Genomic DNA, 20,401 nt, shown 5'->3' on the forward strand with positions numbered 1-20,401 from the left:
CTTAACCTCATTACAATAGTATGAGCCCCATTTATCATCGTTCGGTTAAGAAAATAGACCAGTATTATTTTCTATGTTCCCGCTTTAGTGAATATATTCTAGTGACCCCAAAGCATTTAATAAGTTGATAATAGGCTCGTCTCTGCGATGGATTATACCCTTTGTGTGCACTCGAGAAATAGAGTGTCCATTTGTGTAACCTATTTGAAGGACCACACCTTGGAGGAGAGAGGTCGGATTAGGAAACTCCTGGATCATAGTATTGAAATTTCTATTGATCACACTCTTAATAATCAACACTTAATCCGTAGATCCATTGGCAACTATGATTATGTTTCTTGCTACTCCACTTGCCAGAAGACGAAAGTTTATCTTCATGCCTACGTGCTTGGCATATTTTTTATTTACAGGAGCTTCATTTTATCGAATAACCAGACCATGGTCATCTATTTCTCGACCAACTCGTTTTCTCAGTAAATCTCCGGTAAGTGCAGGGAATTCAGAATGGTGTGCAAGAGAGTGGACCAAATAAGGCCGAACATATTCTGGAAAACAAGTGACAAAATTCCCACCTTATGAGGCATCACGTTGTTGTAACCGTGCCTCCAGAAACTTGTTGAGGACATTCCCCTGTAATATCAATGTTATCCAGAATATGTTTCCGTCCATGGCCATTCAAGTTGACTTTTAGGCTTTGAAATTTAAAAATGAAGAAAATCCGCATGTGAATACAATAAACCAGAAAGAAGCAGAAAAAACCGGTGACCAACATCAGTGGCTCTGCTAGCATTGAAATGGTACTAAATGTATAACAAACCTGAAAGAACACCTTATGTTCAAGCACCATATTCTTTTTTTTATAGTATCACACCATCCCTTCCAATCGTGTCAAGATACAAGATAGAAGTACTTTAACTCCTGATGTTGGACTGCAGAAAAGGGAACAGAAGCATGAAAATATTTAGATCTTTCTGGCAGTGCAACCTTCACAATAAGTTTATCAATGAACACATCATTGAATGAGGACGCAAAAATAATATTAAGATAACGCTTGTCATCAGTTGCTTGGAAGAGGAGATCCTGTAGAGCACATCATTGAATGAGGATGCAAAAATAATATTAAGATAACGCTTGTCATCAGTTGCTTGGAAGAGGAGATCCTGTAGAAGTAAGCATTAGTCTACTGCAAAGGTGGCTTGCCGACCTCCAAACATAGGATATTGAGGTTCAATTTCAAGTTTTGTCTTTGACTTTTTCTAGAGTCAGCCCTCAAATGTGAGATAGAAATAATCCCAATTTCATCCCGACTATAAACTGAATGTAGCAGTGTTGTCACTAAATTCCTTAAAGATGATGCACCTCTAACATGGGTGTTGTTTGATATCCACTCCTTGAAAATCTGCTTTTGATTCGAGCACCACCATGAAAAAGGTGATAATTTTTATTTCTGGCACCAACTCCTTGTTAACTGCAAATGGTTGATAATATTCAAAGTGAAAACGTACCAAGATTCCCATATGGACTGTATTTAAGTTCTGTATCCAGGAATTTTGTGAGATCAACTTTGGAATATGATTCTATTTTAGGATTTGGATTTAGGGAAGCTTTTGAGATTGAATAAAGGCCGAGCAATCTCAATAGAGAAGACCGCTGGAAGATCAATAGTTGTTGGGTCCCAGCCCTCACTTCCTAATCGTTTTCTTCATTTCCTCCCCTCCCTCTTTGTATAGCCTGTTCTAGTTTTCTTATAAGTTAGTTTTTTCCCCTTGTTATCCTGTAACCTTCTCTCTCGGAGATTTTTCTTTGATGGGATTGTCTTTATAGTATGAGATATTTTAATAGCATTTAGTTGATGCTAATAATTTTAACTTAATTAATAAATGAAAAATAATGACTTTAATATTGAAATCGTTCTATGATAATTTGTTTTTATTAATTTATAATTAAATAAACAAGTTAAACAATTAAATAAATTTATAACTTATAATATTAATGCTTTATTCTTACTACATAATACTTTAATATATATATATATATATATATTTAGAATAAAATCAAAATAAATATAAATTGGTTAACACCTTTGATGTAAATTCATATGTCCCATGATCTTTTAATTTAATAACTAACTATTAATTTAATAATTAGTGAATTCCATAACTTTAAAATTTTTAATTAAATATTGTTATGCCACTTTTTCCTTGGGTCCGGTCCAATTAGCCATTTCATGGTCAAATTTAGCCATTAGTTAGTCAACATAGCCGTTGCCTGGTCTAAAATTATAGCCGTTGGATGTTCTGCTCTGACTATTTAACATGCAATCTAGATTTGATTCTTCAACTTGTCTTGATGATGAACCACATTGGTTGGTTCGAAACGCGTCGACAAATGAAATATCATGTGATTTACGCCGAAAAATCTCTCATAAACTTGATATGGATCACAAAAGCCTCAATTCAATAAGAATAAAGAAAGCAGGCACTATAACGATAAAGAACAAGTTGAATGTGTGCCTGAGAGATCTCTTCAAGGACAAGGCTTCATTGAATGTGTGAAGACTGAAAGCACTTCTATAGTTACAATGTCACCTTTTAGTGCCTTCACCAAAGAGATTGAAAATAAAATTATACCACTAGGTGCATCCTCTGATTTAGAAATGCTTACTATAAGTGGAATATAAACCTTATTTTTACCCTTTCCTTCATGGGAATTTGCTTTGAGACACACCAAATTCTCAACCTGGTGAGGAGGATAGGTAAGAAGAACTTCTTCAAGGATGTAACAACCTGTATAATCTGTGATGTCAAGTTAATCTTATAAAAGTTTCTGTAATAGGCAGATCAAAGCTCCATCCTCCATCATTTAATAGGAAAGAAGCAATGCATACATCGAGTGAAAAACCAGATGCCATTGCAGATACACCAATTCAAAACACGACAATACTGATAATGAAATCCTTTACTAGAGCTTTGAAGTCGTGCTAGATTGAGCTACAACAGGAGACATCAAGGTTAAATTTTCCCTCTTCTCTCTTGTTGGGCTCTACCCTAAAGGTTTCTCAATAAGGGTTTTGACTTTATTGCATTCAATATTTGGTCTTATGGTTGAAGGCTTTTCCTTTTGAGGGATCCGTTCTAGTAGGGCTTCGTTTTATAATTTGTCATGTTTAGACAAGGAACTAATTTAAGTTTTAAGATTTGACCTTCTTGCCGTAATCCACAAGCGTTAAATAACCAATTCAAGAGGGGCATTCATCTTGACATTATTAAACCATAATGGAGAGAAGGCATTAACCCTAAATCTAGGAACCAAAATTCAAGTTATTTTCATTTTATTAGAATTATATTATTGAAAAATCCATAAAAATACAAAAATACAAAATACAAAGATAATATAAAAGATAAAAATACCAAAAATATTTTCATCTCAATGTGGACATCCTATATTTTGTGCCTCTCTAGCTATATCTAACTACCTAATACAGAGTGATCCTCTCTTTTTGCAAATTATATATGCTCCAACATCATTTGTGAAGATTTTTTCAAGGTCTTCTTAGATTTAGGGGAAAATTGCATCCATCTTCTACAAGGATTTATGAATCCTTGGCCTAGGTTTTGAAGGGAACAAGGTGGTATTTCAGCATATAAACCCCAATTTTACCTCCGACTAGTTTAATTCCATATTCATCTTATGTAGAAGTATTTTTAGCCTCCCAAAGTGCTAGAAAGTGTCATATTTTTATTGAGAGAAAATATGGGCTTGACCCTAGGGGTATTGACCATCTCTTTTATGCAATTATTACTTCAGATTATTATAATTTTGTATTGTTTTGCATAAATATATTGTTGGGATATTATTTCACTCATGTTTCACAACCTTTGTATTGCATGGACAATTGATCCTAATGTGTTTCCACAATCCTAGGTTGCTTGAAAGGTACTCCAAACTTGTTTTTTCTACATATTTTCATCATTTATAGTTACTAGAAGTGTACAGAAACATCAAGCTTATCCCTTTTTAGGTCATACAATGAAGATGAATTCAAAGAGAAACCATCTCATTTAGTGTATGAACCCTTACCTCAATTTGTAATAGTAAAGGTAGTAACTATTTGAGATATTTCACTCTTTCCCAAGTGTTGATTTGTATTTTCTGCATTATTCATTCATAAATCAGATTTGGCACATGTGTTCAATAAAATCCTAACCTTCATCATACTTATGGTTTCTAGGCACTAATCTAGTAAGTTATTGGTGGAGCAATCAAAGTATTGTGATACCCCCCATGGCATTATAGGAGTTGGTGTAAAGTGAGAGGTGATTGTGTCGAGGTGACAATAAGCACATTCCTTGTGTGCTTACCACTTATCATCTTGACTAAACCTTACTATGGCTACTATTATGGGTGGTAATAGGGCCCTTGAAGAGGCCCATCAATCATTCTTCTATCTAATTTTCAAGGCATGGAGTTATTTCCCTTTCCTTTCTATTTTCAAGCTATTTGTGTATTTGTTGCATAACATTTGGTTCCAAAACATACAATCCTAGAATTTTTCTATTTCAAATGAGTCACCTTAGCATTTTTGCTATAAAAATTCTAGGGAACCTTTCGAGAGAATTTTTTTGGGTAGATTAACATGACACAGAGAAGTACATTCAGTAAAAATTTCAATTTTTACTTCACTATACTTTCATTGTTATAGCCTATGGAAATTATTGTTTTTTACGTGATCCGAATGGAAATTGGCATCCACCCATGGTATTCATCAACCCATGGTATTTATCCACTCATGGAATATACCTATGGTATTGTAAGTGGCATCCACCCATGGTATTCATTCACCCATGGTATTGTAAGTGATATCCACCCATGGTATCTACCCACCCATGGAATTTACTATGGGTAACAAGTCACATTTTGTAAAAAGACATATTGTCCACCACAATGTAGCTTCTACAATTATTCTCTATTTTAATAAAAGAATTCTTGTTGGTTTTGTTTAATGTGTGTTCTCCTATTTTCTCCTGGCATTTCAATTTTTCAAATCTTGGGGGTCTCCTCCCCAAGATCCATTTCATTTTTTCTTTTTAGATCTTGGGGGCCTCCACCCAAGATCTGGATCAATGGTATCAGATTCAGGTTACGACTCCATGGGAATGAGGGTTTGATGCATATTTCAGTTTCAAAATTTTGCATAAATATTCAACAAACTTCATGCACATGCTACGACCTCCACAAAGCACTTTCTTGGGCAAAGCGGGAAGCATTTTGTTTTTTCATTTTTATGCAAGAAGTTTTTGGGCGGCCAGTTTGCAGATTAGATCTGAAACTTTTGGTCCAAAATTTACAAAAACAAATAAAATATCTGGATTCCTTGCAAAAAAATACCCAAATTAAAAAAAAAAAACGACAAAAATCAGAGTTCGGATGAGGGAGATATCGTTGATTTAACATCAGTTGTGTTGCCTGAATTTTTCTGATGGAAATTGATGGACGACATCTCTCCTATCAATTTTGGCAGTTTTTCTGCAAAATTTCAAAAAAATGATTGCATATCTGAATTCCTCTTGAAAAATCACCCAATTAAAAAAAAAATTGTCGAATTAGAGTTCAGATGAGGGAGATATCACTGATTTAAAATCGACTATTTTTTTAGAACTTTTGTGATGGTGGGACAATTGCAGTGCAAATATGAGTTTCCAGGATGTCCAGGTAGGGATTTCAATCACATGGGAAGATGCAAAATGATCATTATATTTCCAAAAACAGGTTATAATAAATATTATGAGTTATATTGACCGAGTTATGCCCATTTTAAATTAGTTTTTATATCTGGAGCAACATTCAGAGCGAGTTCCCTTTGGAGACGTGCCCTCCCACCCCGCTTTAGTAAGCACCTGCTTCACATTCATCAGTTTCAACATAACAACATTTGACTTGGGTTCTTTAGAGACGTGACCTCCCACTCTAGGCTATTTAGGCACCTGCTACTTCATCAACAGTTAGCATCACAGTTATGGGTCAACTGCACAAAATCCTTGTCATCGAAGTCCATTTGCTAGGCCGCACACTATTAGTATCACAGTTGGTCACAAGAATTACATGGTATCTCTATCCTCAGATATTTTTTTGTCATGATTATGGGTCATCCACAAACCCGCACTTCATCTAATTCCATTTGCTAGACCGCACACTGTCAGTATCACAATTGGTCATAAGCATTATAGGGTATCTGATCTTCATTCATCAAGGTTATGAGTTAACCACACAAAACCCTTCTCTTTTGTGGCTCTTCATATTGAAAAAAGGATTCTTAGGAGGGAACTTCACGCAATGGGTATTCAAATGGAAATTGACATCCACCCATAGTATTCATTGACCCATGGTATTTATCCACTTATGGAATATACCCATGGTATTGTAAGTGGCATTCACCCATGGTATTCATTCATCCATGGTATTGTAAGTGATATCCACCCATGGTATTCAATCACCCATGGTATCTACCCACCCATGGAATTTACCTGTGGTATTATAATAAAAAAAGACTATAAGTAACAAGTCGCATTTTGTAAAAGGACATATTGTCCACCACAATGTAGCTTTTACAATTATTCTCTATTTTAATAAAAAAAATCTTGGTGGTTTTGTTTAATGTGTGTTCTCCTATTTTCTTCTGGCATTTCAATTTTTCAGATCTTGGGGGCCTCCCCCCCCAAGATCCATTTCAATCTTTTTAGATCTTGGGGGCCTCCCCCCAAGATCTGGATCATTACTAGTCTCAAATGGGTGTTCTTGATAAAATAATGATAACATTTTGTTGGGACATATCAAGTTAAAAAAAAAAAGGATCCTTAAGATACATATATAGACCACATGGCAAAAATTTCAGATCATAATTCTCTATAGTTTTGAGGTTATGGGTTGTGAAAGTTAACGTTCTTGACTAATCCTACAACTAGACTCAAATATGTGTTCAACTAAAATAGCTATATTTACTTCTAGAAACATTCTATTTGAGTGCCATGAGTTTCATTAGTAGGAGGATGGACCATAATGTTTCAGGTCTAAATTTTAGAATAATATCATAAAAGTGGACATGTACCATTATTTCAAGTTCACTCTCTAAAAAGGGTGAAGAATCAATGAGTTTTAGAAAAGTTACCATAAATTTCACTCCGCACATCAAATTTTGGTAAAACCTATGTAATTATAGAAAATAAATTTCAAAATAATATAGGCCACAATTCCAAAATGGTAAGGGCCAAAATTTCAAAGATACATCAGAAGAAAACCAGCTAATAAGACAATCTCCAAATTAGGGTTTTAAAGGTAGGTAACTTACAATTAACATAAATTTGATTGGAATATCTATTTTGAGTGACTCAAAAAGTGTGGTATATAGAAGAATTATAGATAAATATTATTTTTATCCCACATGGAAAAGGGTGTTGAAGAAAATTCTACACCAATTAAACCTCCAGAGAAGTCAACCAGGACTCATGAAGAAAGTGAAGAGATACAAAATCATCTATCGAGATTGGTGAATACATTTAACAATTTGACTAATAGGTCAATGAAAAATAATGATTTAAATATCACAAAAATACAAATCGAACAAAATATGGAGAATATGAAACAAAAGATAGATCAAAATATGGATAAATTACAAAGTTCCATGTCAACCATGCTCATACATACCCTAGATGAGAGGTTCCCTAACAGTGATATCAAGATGCAACAAAATATTGAAAGTGGGGATAACAAAATTCTTGGACCCTAGTCACATTTATGGAATATTTTCACAAATGTAAATATAACATGATGATTTAATTACATAATCACAAGTATTCATCATTCCAAGCTCTACATCATTGAGGGTTTAGCTCAACGTCAAGGAACTATTTAGTTCCCAAGATTGATATGAGGACATTTGATGGTAAAGATCCTATAACATGGATATTCCAAATGTAGAAATTCTTTGATCTACACTAAGTTCCCACTTTACAAAAGAGAACTCTCTTACAACCTTGTATTTAGAACCTAATCAATTTGATTTTTTACTAATTGCTTTGGGAACAAAAAAAGGATTATATTGTCTCTTCATCCATTTTTATGGATGAATTGATAATGCATCATGGGGATATTAAGAGAAACACAATTTTTATTCAATTGATAAAACTCTCCAACAAAGAGGTTAATTATGGAGCACATTCAACAATTTCAAAAAAAAAAATTTAGGGCAAAGAAAATTCTAGAGCATAATTTGTTAGATCCATTTATGGGCACCATAAAGAAGAGTGTTCAACATGAGGTGCATATATTTGAACCTAAACCCCTAGAGCATGCTTTCAATGCAGCCAAGAAAGTTGAAAAATAAAAATATGACTACAAGAAGAGTGATTGCTAACAACTATAGAGAGCACCATGTTCCCTCTCCTAACTTCACTCCACCTACATGGCTGACACCTTAGCAAATGGATGAAAGAGGAGCAAAGGTACCACGTTTAAATTGTGGAAACAAGTACAATAACTGACATAAAAGTCATTCTACATAGGTTGTGAAAGGAAGAAGATCAAGAATTGGAACCATCAAAAGATATAAGACTAGAAGAAACTACATAACCATATCTTGTCATACATTAGCTAGCATTAGTACTAAAAAAAGTATCAATATAAAAGGGTATATCAAAAATAAAAAGGCAACAATGTTGATTGATTTTGGTAACATTGAAAAAAATATTAATTACAAATTAGTGAAATTTTGTAATTGCTTTAGATATTTGGAACCAAAGTTTTAACTAACAATTGTAGATGGAGGCACCATAAAGTTTTTAAGGAAGTGCCATAGTATTAAGCTCACTACATGGTGGGGGAGGGGGTAGAGGGATGGGGATGGTGGTATTTACTGGATAGTCCCATGATTGTAATTCAAATGTGTGGTGATAATGTTGTATTAGTGGTCCAATTGTTACAATCATCGAGACTTGTGGCTCTTACTTTTTAGGAAATTTTCATGATATTTTCCTTAGAAGGCAAGAAAATTGAATTCATAAGAATCCAAGGGAAACCTTCTTCTAAAGGGATAATCTCTAACAACAAGACAAAAATAATTAAAAGGCACACCTTTTTGTAATTGCACAATTGTACTCACTAGATGTTTAAACATCTAAACCCTCTACTCTGGTGGATCTCCAAAAAGTTGTCAACAATCACTCAAAGGTATTTTGAGAGATGCCTAAGTGTCTTCCACCTACTTGTGATCATGACCATGCTATTCATTTGCAACCTAGAAGTGTGCCATCTAACATCAAGCTTTACAAGTGCTCATATACACAAAGAAGTGGGATTGAGCATATGGTTCAAGAAATGTTAGAGGCTATAATCATTAAACCTAGCCAAAGTGAATTCTTTTCACCAATGGTGATGGTTAAAAAAAAAGGAAGGTTCATGGCATATGTGTATATATTATAGGAAAATCAATAAAATGACCATTAAATATTGGGTTCATATTATTTTCATTGATGAAGTATTGGATGATTTTCAAGGAGCAATTTTATTTACAAACTTGGATCTTTGTTTTGCATATCATTAAATCACAATGAGGCAAGAAAATATCCCAAAATATCTTGTCGAATAGATGATTATAATTATGAGTCTTTGGTGATGCCATTTGGCCTTATGTCTAATGCACCTTCAACATTTCAAAGCTTAATTAATTATATCTTCAAACCCTTCTTCTGGAAGTTTGTGTTGATATTTTTTGATGATATACTATTCTATAACAAATCTTGGGAAGAGCATGTACAACATGTTAATATGATATTTAAAAACGTGAGAAGATAAATAACTATATGTAAAGCCTTCCAATTGTGCCTATGGGATTCAGGAAGTGAAACATTTGGGTCATATTTTATCTCAGGTTGGTATCAAAGTGCACCCTAAGAAAATTGAAACTACGATGGTATGGCAAGTTCCCAAAACCCTAAAAAATCTTAGGAGATTATTAGGATTGATAGGGTCTTGCATCAAGTTTTTCAATGACTATGGTTAAATAACAACCCATCTAACAACATTATTAAAAAGGGAGGCATTTTATTGGACTCAACAAACAACCAAAGCTTTTGAAAAGATTAAGGAGGATATGTGTACAACTCCTATCTTGACCAAGCCTAACTTCAAAAACACTTTTATCACGGAGAGTGATGCCTTAAGGCATGGCAATGGTGCATTAGGGGAATTTTGAGGTCTAAAATGGGTCCACTAAGAAAAATGTACAACCAAAATAAACTTTATAAGAACCAATAGGATTCGAGATAATGATGTCAACCATGGGGGATGATTCACCATTTTTGGAGTAAAAAAGTAAAAATATTAAAAAATAATAAAATAATAAAACAATAAAACAATAAAACTACATTTTCAACTCGTATTTTCAACTTATCTCCCTAAGGTTTTACTCAAATTTCAAGCGAAAGTACTTGTTATATGCAAAATTTAATTCCTCATCCAAGGAGTACCTATGTTGCATACTTTCGATGGACCCTACTACACGAAAAATGAGAAATACATGAAAAAATGTGATTGCAATCACGTTTTTCATGTATTTCTCATTTTTCATGTAGTAGGGTCTATCAAAAGTATGCAACATGGGTACTCCTTGGATGATGAATCAAATTTTGCATCCAATGAGTGTTTCCACTCGAAATTTGAGTAAACCCATAGGGAGATAAGTTGAAAATACGAGTAGAAAAAATAGTTTTTTTTCCCTCTAAAATTTGATGATGTAATCTAATATTAGTTTATTATTTCCACTATTATTTTATAATTTCCTTAGGAGGCCCATTTTAGACCTCAAAATTCCCCTAATGTTGTTCTATTGCAAGAAAGAATGCTCATTTCCTTTAAGGAAATCTAGCTTAAAGGAAGGAAATTACTCAAATCCATTTATGAAAAGCAGAAGTTGGCCATATTACATGTAATTAAGAAATGCCACCTTTACTTAATAGGAAGACACTTCAAGGTGAAAACATATCATAAAGTTTGAAATACTTCTTGGAACAACACTTGTCTCTAGAAGAGCAACAAAATTGGGTTACAAAGATGCTAGGTTATGACTTTGAAATTACCTACAAAAAAGGAAAATAAAATATGGTGATAGATGCACTTTCAAGGAAAGAAGAAGACACAATGGGCTTACTATGTGTTAGTTCCATTTTTCAATCTCATTGGATGGAAGAAGCAAGGATATAACAAAAGCAAGATTATAATTTATGAAAAATCATTCAACAATTGCAAAAGGACCCAATTGCATTAGATAATTTTCTTGGGAAGAATGATTTGTTGTGGTACTAGGATTGCCTATATTTATGTAATAATTTCCATCTTAAGTATAAGGTCATTTTAGAATTGCACAATTATCCTATAGGAGGATATTTTGGGTTCTTCAAAACTTAGCACAAGATCAAGAAGTATCCTTTTTGGGAAGGCCATAAAACTAATGTTGAAAATTTTGTGGTTGAATGTGTGTTCTACAAATATAATAAGGGAGAGACAATCAAGGCCTCAAGTCCCCTACAACCATTAGCCATATTGAGTCAACATTGGGAAGAGGTTTCAATGGATTTGATTATGGGTATACTAAATTCTAAAGGAAATAATGTCATCAGTGTAGTTGTGGATCAACTACAAGTATGCCCATTTTGTCTCTCTTTCTCATCCTTTTAAAGCAAGTAAAATAGCCACAACATTCATGGAAATAATTCATAATCTACATCAAATCCCCAAGATTATTGCAAGCGATAGGGACCCAATTTTCACTAGAGATTATTGGACTAAATTATTTTATCGTTTGGGCACTAAATTCACTCACAACTCCTCTTACCATCCTAAATCCGATGGGGAAACTAAGATTATGAATAAATGTATAGAAGAGTATATTCATTACCTTACATTTGATAAACATACGCAATGGGTCAAGTGGTTTCCCTTGGCATAATGGTGGTACAAAACATCTTTCCATCATAAAAAATGCCCCCACATATAACAATTTATGAATATCATCCTCCATCCATCACGTCAAGCTTGAAAGGAAAATCAAAGGTTCAAGCAGTGGAAGACCACATATAACACCAATAAGAGGTTCTCAAACTATTGAAGAAAAACTTGGTTACAACATAAAATATGTGAAATAAGAAGCATATCAACATATAGATGAAAGGGAATTTGAAGTGGGGGATTGAGCATTTTTTAAAATAGTATGTGCCCTATGTTTATAAAATGGAAATATGTTTATGTTCATTAAATGAAGTAATTTGATTAAAAATTGGGTCCTACAACCATACAAACATATGTCCCTCAACTAGAAAAAGAAGGACAATAAATTAGCACCCAAGTACTTGGTCGCTATAAGGTGTTGCAAAGGATTGGAAGTATGGATTACAACTTGGAGTTGCCTCTATTTGCATGTGTACATCCAGTCTTCCATGTTTCTTGCTTAAAGGAGGTAATAAAAGCAAACTATTTTACCAAAGACTAATGAAGAAGGGAAAATCATACTAGAACCCAAAACAATCCCAAAAAACATGGATCAAACAATCACGAAATCGAGTAATTACTGAGTACCTCATCAAGTATAAGAACCTACCAGTGGAAGAGGCAACACAGGAAGATGAGTTATTCATGCAAAAACATCCACAACTAATCAAGTGTTGAGGGAAACATTTGTTTTAAGGGGAGAGGCATGCTAATCCCTAGGTAAAGCGCTAGATATTGAGTTATTACATTTTTATTGTTATATTAATGTAGATTAGCTAGACATTTTAATTATAATTTTAAATTTGTCTCCTTTATATACAAAGGAGACCTAGTTTTATAAATCAACTCATATTGCACATTTGTTTGATTATAAAAGGAGGTTGCATCCTAGAGAGGCTTGTCATTCATTCTTCTTTATAATCCTCAAGTTGTGAAGTTACTTCTCTTTCTTACTTTAAGCTATTTGGGTGTTTTTTGCCTACCACACTATTTTTATATAGTAGTGAATGTTTTACTATGCTTTAATTGTTTCTTGGAAAAGTATTTCTAACCCCCATATATGTTCCCTCCTCTTGCTACCATGAATTTGGGGTAAGTGTTGATTAAAATTCCCTTCAAGATACCAAGAGTGCAAAGTGTTCATTTCTAATATAACTTCCCAACAAGGGTTCCCTCTTTGCTACATTAATTAGCTTTGAAAGGGTCTAAACACAATACAACAAGAGGCGTAAGAAGGGTGACCCACTTCTATCCAAAATGTAAACATAATTGTGGCTTTGGTAGTGTCAAAAAGGGTCTTGAAGTAGCATATGTAACTACTATTAGATGTGTTTTCATAAATGCACCCTCGTTTCCATCGTTAATGAATTTAAAACAAGCCCAAAAATGGGTGTAGTTTAATGGGTGTGAAACTACCAATTTACTCAACACATATTCTTGGGAGATGCACTCTCATGTTTCCTATAAATTGTATTAGGTTTAATGCCCATCTACTACTATATCTCCTTTGAATGCAATTCCCTTCCACTACTATAAAACTGATTAGAAAATAACAAACTTAGGTTGCAAAGAGTGTACCAAGACCCATTGGAAACATCCTTCCACAACACCTCAATTTGTTACTATATATTTAGGGGAAGTGTGCTCTTGGTCCTTGAGATTTAACAATAGTACTCCCACCTTATTTTGACTATCAAGTGTTTCAACAATTGCCTTCATAGTTTCTTCCAATATGAATGTCCTCAACGAGCAAGGAATTTTCTCTAAGAAACATGTCCTCTCAATAACCAAATATTTAGTTGTGTCGATCGAGAATGAGCAAGTTTATACATAAGAGGTGTGATTTATTTATTTTCAATTTACAATGAAATGAAGTGATGGAATATTTATATATAGGAAAGGCAAAGGTCATGAATCAAGTTAACTTGGACTTCTACAAGTTGATTGGAAATGAGAAGTTGGATAGTATGAAAGGGGCAAATATTTCCATATAGATATATTTGCCATTACTATTAGAGAGTTTTCCAAAATATATTATAAGCATGGCATCGATATTAGTACTAACAACAAGAAAAATACATTACGACATCTTCATGAAAGGTACCTACCCACACAATTTAGTGAAAAATGGGTAATGAAAAAAAATCATGAACACTATGAGGAAGAGGAGATTAAATATTAGGTGACATTTGAATTACTCTTCATTTCCTTTGCTCATTTTCGTTTTGACTTTTTTATTCCATTATGCATATTCATTGATATTTATAGTTGTCTTTAGTTTATATGTTGAGCAAATTAAAAAAATTGATAAAAAAATCTACCCAAACTAGGAAACAAAAAATAGAATATTGAAAAAGGTACGGAAAGGCATACTTAAACAATTAAAAGAGGATGGAAAATATTGCAACTAAGAATGCAGCACAAAAGGTCGATACTAAAAAGCTGGAACAAATGGTGCAAGCTTTATATCCGCTAAGCCCAATAAATTGTTAATATGATTACTAGTTAAAATTCCTTAATTGACTGAATTGTTGTTTTAAATTGTTAATATGATTACTAGTTAAAATTCCTTAATTGACTGAATTGTTGTTTTACTGTGCTCTTCCAAACTGATAAGAAGTAGGGTTCATAGGAATCATAGGATATCAAGAATTTTTATTATGTTCTTACATAGTGAGGATGCAGAGGGATTGAGGAAAAGAATGATGCTAATGATTGATCAATCAACTTTTAGTTGAGATTCATTTTTTCTATATTTGTATAAATATAACACACTAGTGTATTACTATACCAATGGTTACACAATGAAAAATACATGGCTATTTTCCAATTTAGTTGATTTTTTTCATAATTGTGTTTATGTATATATGGGTTTTTCTTTATCATGCTGTGAAATGATTGAATATTAGAGCATAAACTAAACATGGAAAAGTTTTATGGGCTAGCTCAAGTGATTGAGTGTTTTAAGCTTTATGCAAGAGGTCTCATGGTCAACTCATTGAGCCTTTGTTTTGTGTCTCACACTTGACATCATGTTGAATCAAACATTGTATCGAATGCTAACAAGTTTGCACTAAGTACAATCCTTGAATGTGGGAATGTGCCTAAGAAATTCCATGCAAAGTCTTCCTTGGAAAATAAAAAGATTAGATGCATAATGGTTAAAAGTAAATGATAAATGATAAATACTTAATTATATAGATTTAATTAATGATACTTAATAATTAATCCCTAATGGTTAGGCCAATTGATCATTGTTACTATTAATAAGACAATGTTGTTCATCTGACATGTTGTGCAAGTCCTTAATTCAATTTCCATGGGGTCCAAGGCATTACGTTGTCACCCAATTTACACTAGATATTATCCTCAAATTAGGGGGGTGTGCTTGAGAGTACATAAGGGAGTTATTTCCAAAGAAAATATAATAATTAAAGATCATTAATTCTTAAAATAATAATTAAATATAATCAATTCTTAAAATAATAATTAAAGATAATTAATTCTTAAAATAATAATTAAAAAACAAAAATTAATATCACGGTTTTAATCCCCATAATTGTAATGCAAACATATATATTATAAAAGTTTGAGAGCCAAACAAAATTGGAGGTCCAAGCAATGTAAATATTATGCATTTAAGGCTAATAATAAAAAAACATCATCAGTTGTAGATGAGAGGGATAAGAACATGAGGGGTTATGATTCCACGAGAGAGGAATGAAAGACGAGCTTAGGGGTGCTCAAAGGGGCCAAATGTAAAAATAATATTATTTTATTATTTTCCAAAGTTCCTTTTGTTGATTTTTCATAGGGCTACATTGTTCTTTGCTTTGGTAATTGCATTTCTTCATTAATACATTAAGTTCACCCCATATAATCATTACATTATTCAGATCTACACCATTATCCATCAGCATATGCAATTATATAGAAAGAACAACATCATCATCATCAATGCATCGAAACATAAATGAATAATAGAAGAAAAGCATGCACACACACATATAGACACCAGGATTGGTCCGAGACTGGGGCAAAACCCACTATGGGGAAAACCCCTTCAAATCTTCTTCTTCTTAAATTGTCATCAAATGATACAACAAAAGCGAGTACAATAATACATAACTTTATCTATGCAGCTAAACAACTATGATATCCATGAATCATATCTAATCATGTTTGAAAACAAAACCCTGATTCTGATGACTGTAATATGCTGTCACTGATTGTAGACAACTGTTGGGAACTACTGTCATTGTGCCAAACACTGCTGAACACTGAGAGGAAACTTCATAATACATAAATATTATCCATGAGTCCTGAACACAAGAAGGAGGAGATTTGCGAGCGTCTATAGCTGATATGGACGCTCCCTGCATAATTGAATGACTGCGTCTGGAACAAATCTGGATGGTCCCAGGTGAACTTGATAAGGGTGTCCGAGGTCAAACATACCCAAACCTGCTTCAAGCCTTGGATGCTCTCATAAGTATGTTTCACGAGCATCTATGGCATCCCATAATCTTAGGACCACTTTGTGCGAGCGTCCGAGGACTAATACTACCCGATCTGACCCTCAAGTCTTGGATGCTCCGCTAACTCACTAGGTCATCGTCCAAGGATCCCTATATGTTCCCATAAGCCTTTGTGCCAATGTACAGGGACTAAAATGTCTAGTTATGTGCTAGTGTCCGGGGATCAGAAAACCCTAAGTCAGAGTGAATCTTATGCCTACGATTTCGGACCCTTGCGCAAAATCCTTCCATCGAACCTATGCGAACCAAGACAATAAGATAAGAGAAGATAGCTTAATCGAATGTATCCAAATGATCTTGAGTTATCTTCTTTTTATAGGCTTTCATGAGGGTCCACTTGGGGTTAAGGCCGACCTAAGTAGTTACCCATGTGGTTAGGGCTGATCCATTCCATAATACATGTATTAATAAAATAGTTCAAAACTCAACTTCCACTTGACCAAATTGGGTGATCTTTAGGTCAATTTTGGTCCTATCAAAAAGAGGAATATATTTTAGTCACTATATTCATCATATGAGTTGTCCAAGGTGGAATTTGACCGCAGTTGTAAACATTAACACTTCCTCTCAACTAGGGAGAATTCCACCTGCTAATATTTGTCCATAGATCAATATGCCATTTTGGAATCTTCAAGTGACATCACGTATCATCATAGATCATATCTGTTATGTATTCATCATGCCATGTCCATCTCAAGTGTATCATCATCACAAATCATCATTGTACATCTTGATCTATCCTTTGCTTATTCCTGCTTATCTCTTGATTGTTCCTGCTCGTATGCTAAACATTCTCGGATCTAGAAGATGAAGAATTTGTTACTGGAGGGGAGCTCAAGCTACTTACCTCTTGTTGGAGAGGTAAATCCCCTCTGTGGACAGAGGCGATCCCACTAGCCCAAAATGGGTCTAGCAACAATCAATCACGCTATTATGCAAGTTCCTAGTTGTAAATCGAAAGTGGATAAGAAGAACCAACCTGGAATCCAACGCTATTGTCGTAGACGAGTTGATATCCCCATTCTCTAGCTTCGGCAGGTCACAATCCTAGCGATCCCCGCGTATGGACACCTGCACAAGCAAAGAACGAAGCGAATACAAGCATAAAATCCATGATATACAACTATATATCAGTCAGAAAGGACATAAATCACACATCATCATTATGAACAGTAAGATTGGAACCATAATAATAGTTGTTTATTAATGAACAAGCAGACAAAAGTACAACCAATGTTCTGACGTTGAATCTCTCCTCTGGCTGGGCGAGCAGCTACATATGCCTTGCAATAGATCTCTCTCTCTCTTTACTTGTGGATACAGCTCAGACTTCTGGCAGCATAACCTCACTCAAGACAAGTATAATCAATACTAGCACTATCATCAATACTTCAGAACTCAAGAACTAGCTTGTCTAATGCATGAGGACAGACTTTTATAGATGGAGAAGGGAGGAAGATTCAATGCACCAGGACACCCATTGTGGATTGACATTATCTCTGAAAAGCCGCTGTGGATAGATGTCAAGGATAGATGATGACTCTCGACCTCTATCAGATGGATTTTATCCTCAAAAGACTTCGTGATCTAAAGGGAAAAAACATATGGGCGCGTGTTTGTCAAAAATCATTACCAAACTTGGTTGGCGCGGGTGTTGTTCTAAGACAGAGCGCCAATGGTCGCACCCCCTTTTGAGGATCTCAGTGATTGGCGCGGGTAAGACACTGTGGACTTGCGCCAATGGAAAAAGGGCAGTTTTCAGGGATAATTTGCAGAAGGTGTCTTCAGGGAATATGAAGTACATACTCAGGGGAACATAATGCAAGTGTTTTTAGATTATGTCACTGCTCATAGGTCCCGAAATGCGTCCTCCAATGTACGGAAACAAGGCGATAGGGACAGTGACCAATGGTGACAAATTACTGTGTAACATATGCCCCCTAAAGCATGAGGCCCGAGAGAGAGAGAGGGGTGAAATGCTTTACAAGAACACATATAGTTGCCGCCGAGGATCTGCATTGAGAGATACGACTGATAGTTCAATTACATGATGTACGTGGTATGGTCGCAGCCATCCATAAGAGAGTACATGATAATCTAGATCCATAGTATGGGCGCAGCCATCTGGTTAGGATCAATGAATAGACTCAGGTATGGTCGCAGCCATCCAGTGATTGAGTCATGTATCAAGAATCATGCCTGGATTACAATAGCAAAATCCAGGGTCTTGCGCTCCATCTCGACCCGAACGAAAGTACAAGTTCAAGCATGCGAATATATGAGCTGACGTCGAACATGCATGAACATCGTCTGATTACCAGTCAATAATGGAAACTGTTAACAGACGCGAGAGGTACCACCAATAATGACAATGGCCCTCAAGGTACTATAGGTACAATCTACGGCGTGCGAATTAGTGATCTGATGTCGAACACCCGTAGAATCATTCGATCAGAGGCCAATGATGAAAACCTCACGTCGAACACGAAGAACCTGCCATTAAGGCATGCAGGCTCCAAGGCACCGGAAGGGAGTCTCTAGATCAACTTCCTGGATAATGAGCTGAAGTCGACAGGAAGTGACCTTGATCGAAGGTGGGCCATAATGTTTCCCACATCATCGACACGAGACGGAGAGATAATGTTGTGAATCAGGATTATATGAGCTATCAGGGGTTGTTTTTCTGCAAAGGACAACTTCTCTTGAACATATCGGCGGCACGACAGTGGAGTTGGCAGTATTTTACATCAATGGATCAGGGGTCATGATGACGAGGCAATGAGCAGATGAGAGGTCAAATAGGATTACCCAAATCCACGGAGGCAAGTGGAAAATAAGATGAGATATCCCCACCAAACACGAAAGCAGAGAAGTGCCATGTTCAAGAGCGACATACTGCCGACACGACAATAGTTATGGTTCCAAAAATTTCTTTTTCCCCCACCATTTCTGGCGAGTACCCCAATTATTTTTAACAAGCTTGATGGGGATAACATGTGCTTGCAGTGTGTCATTTCGACAGAATCCAATGTCATCAGGTTTTAACGAGTCTGACAAAGGGAGAACTCGACGTCTTTTCATGTTTAGAGAGTTTGAAAAGACGGCGGAAAAGGAAACTCCAGGGTGTCCTTTTTCGCAAAGTTGTGTCTCTCGAGCCCGAAAAAGTATAAAACAATGCCTGAAAGAACCGCCCGACCATTACGATCGAGGAGTACTTTTCATAAGTAGTGATTTTGATCTGAAAAAGTAAAAAAGTGATCAAAACCACGTCGTTTCGTAACCATTCACGAGTTTGAAACGACAAGAACCCGGTAATCTTTTTATGGTTTAACGGTCGACAAAAAGAACTTAAAACGACCGCCCCTTATTAACGTTTAACGAGTCAAGAGGAGTAACTCGGCAATCTTTTCCTCTTTAAATGGTCAGAAAAGAGCTAAAAGCAGACCTTAAAATAACCTTTTCACATATTTTACTGAGCCTGAAAAAGTAGAAAAAGGAGCTCATTTCGTTGCTTGAGTTGCACCAATCCCTGTCATCATACAAAAACAGCGTAAAACCCACTTTGACATAAATATATTCCAAAAATACTCAAAAAATATTATTTTTAATGTATTTTTAGGTCAAAAAATGCTATAAATAGTGAAATGGTAAAAAATACATTTACTTTTCACTTTTTACCTTGTGAGTTTACCATTGGAGGGTTTTGAGTGCAAACTTCAACTGCTGATTGTGATCAATCCAGGAGATCATTCGAGCCGCCGTTTGAAGCAGGTAAGAGGCCTCATCCTTAGCTTCATTTTCATTCCATTTTTTCAGTTTTCCATCCA

Source organism: Pinus tabuliformis, chromosome 9 (genome assembly GCF_031772625.1).
Source record: "Pinus tabuliformis cultivar Carrire ecotype Pingquan chromosome 9, CPIR1, whole genome shotgun sequence".
NCBI lineage: Eukaryota > Viridiplantae > Streptophyta > Pinopsida > Pinales > Pinaceae > Pinus > Pinus tabuliformis.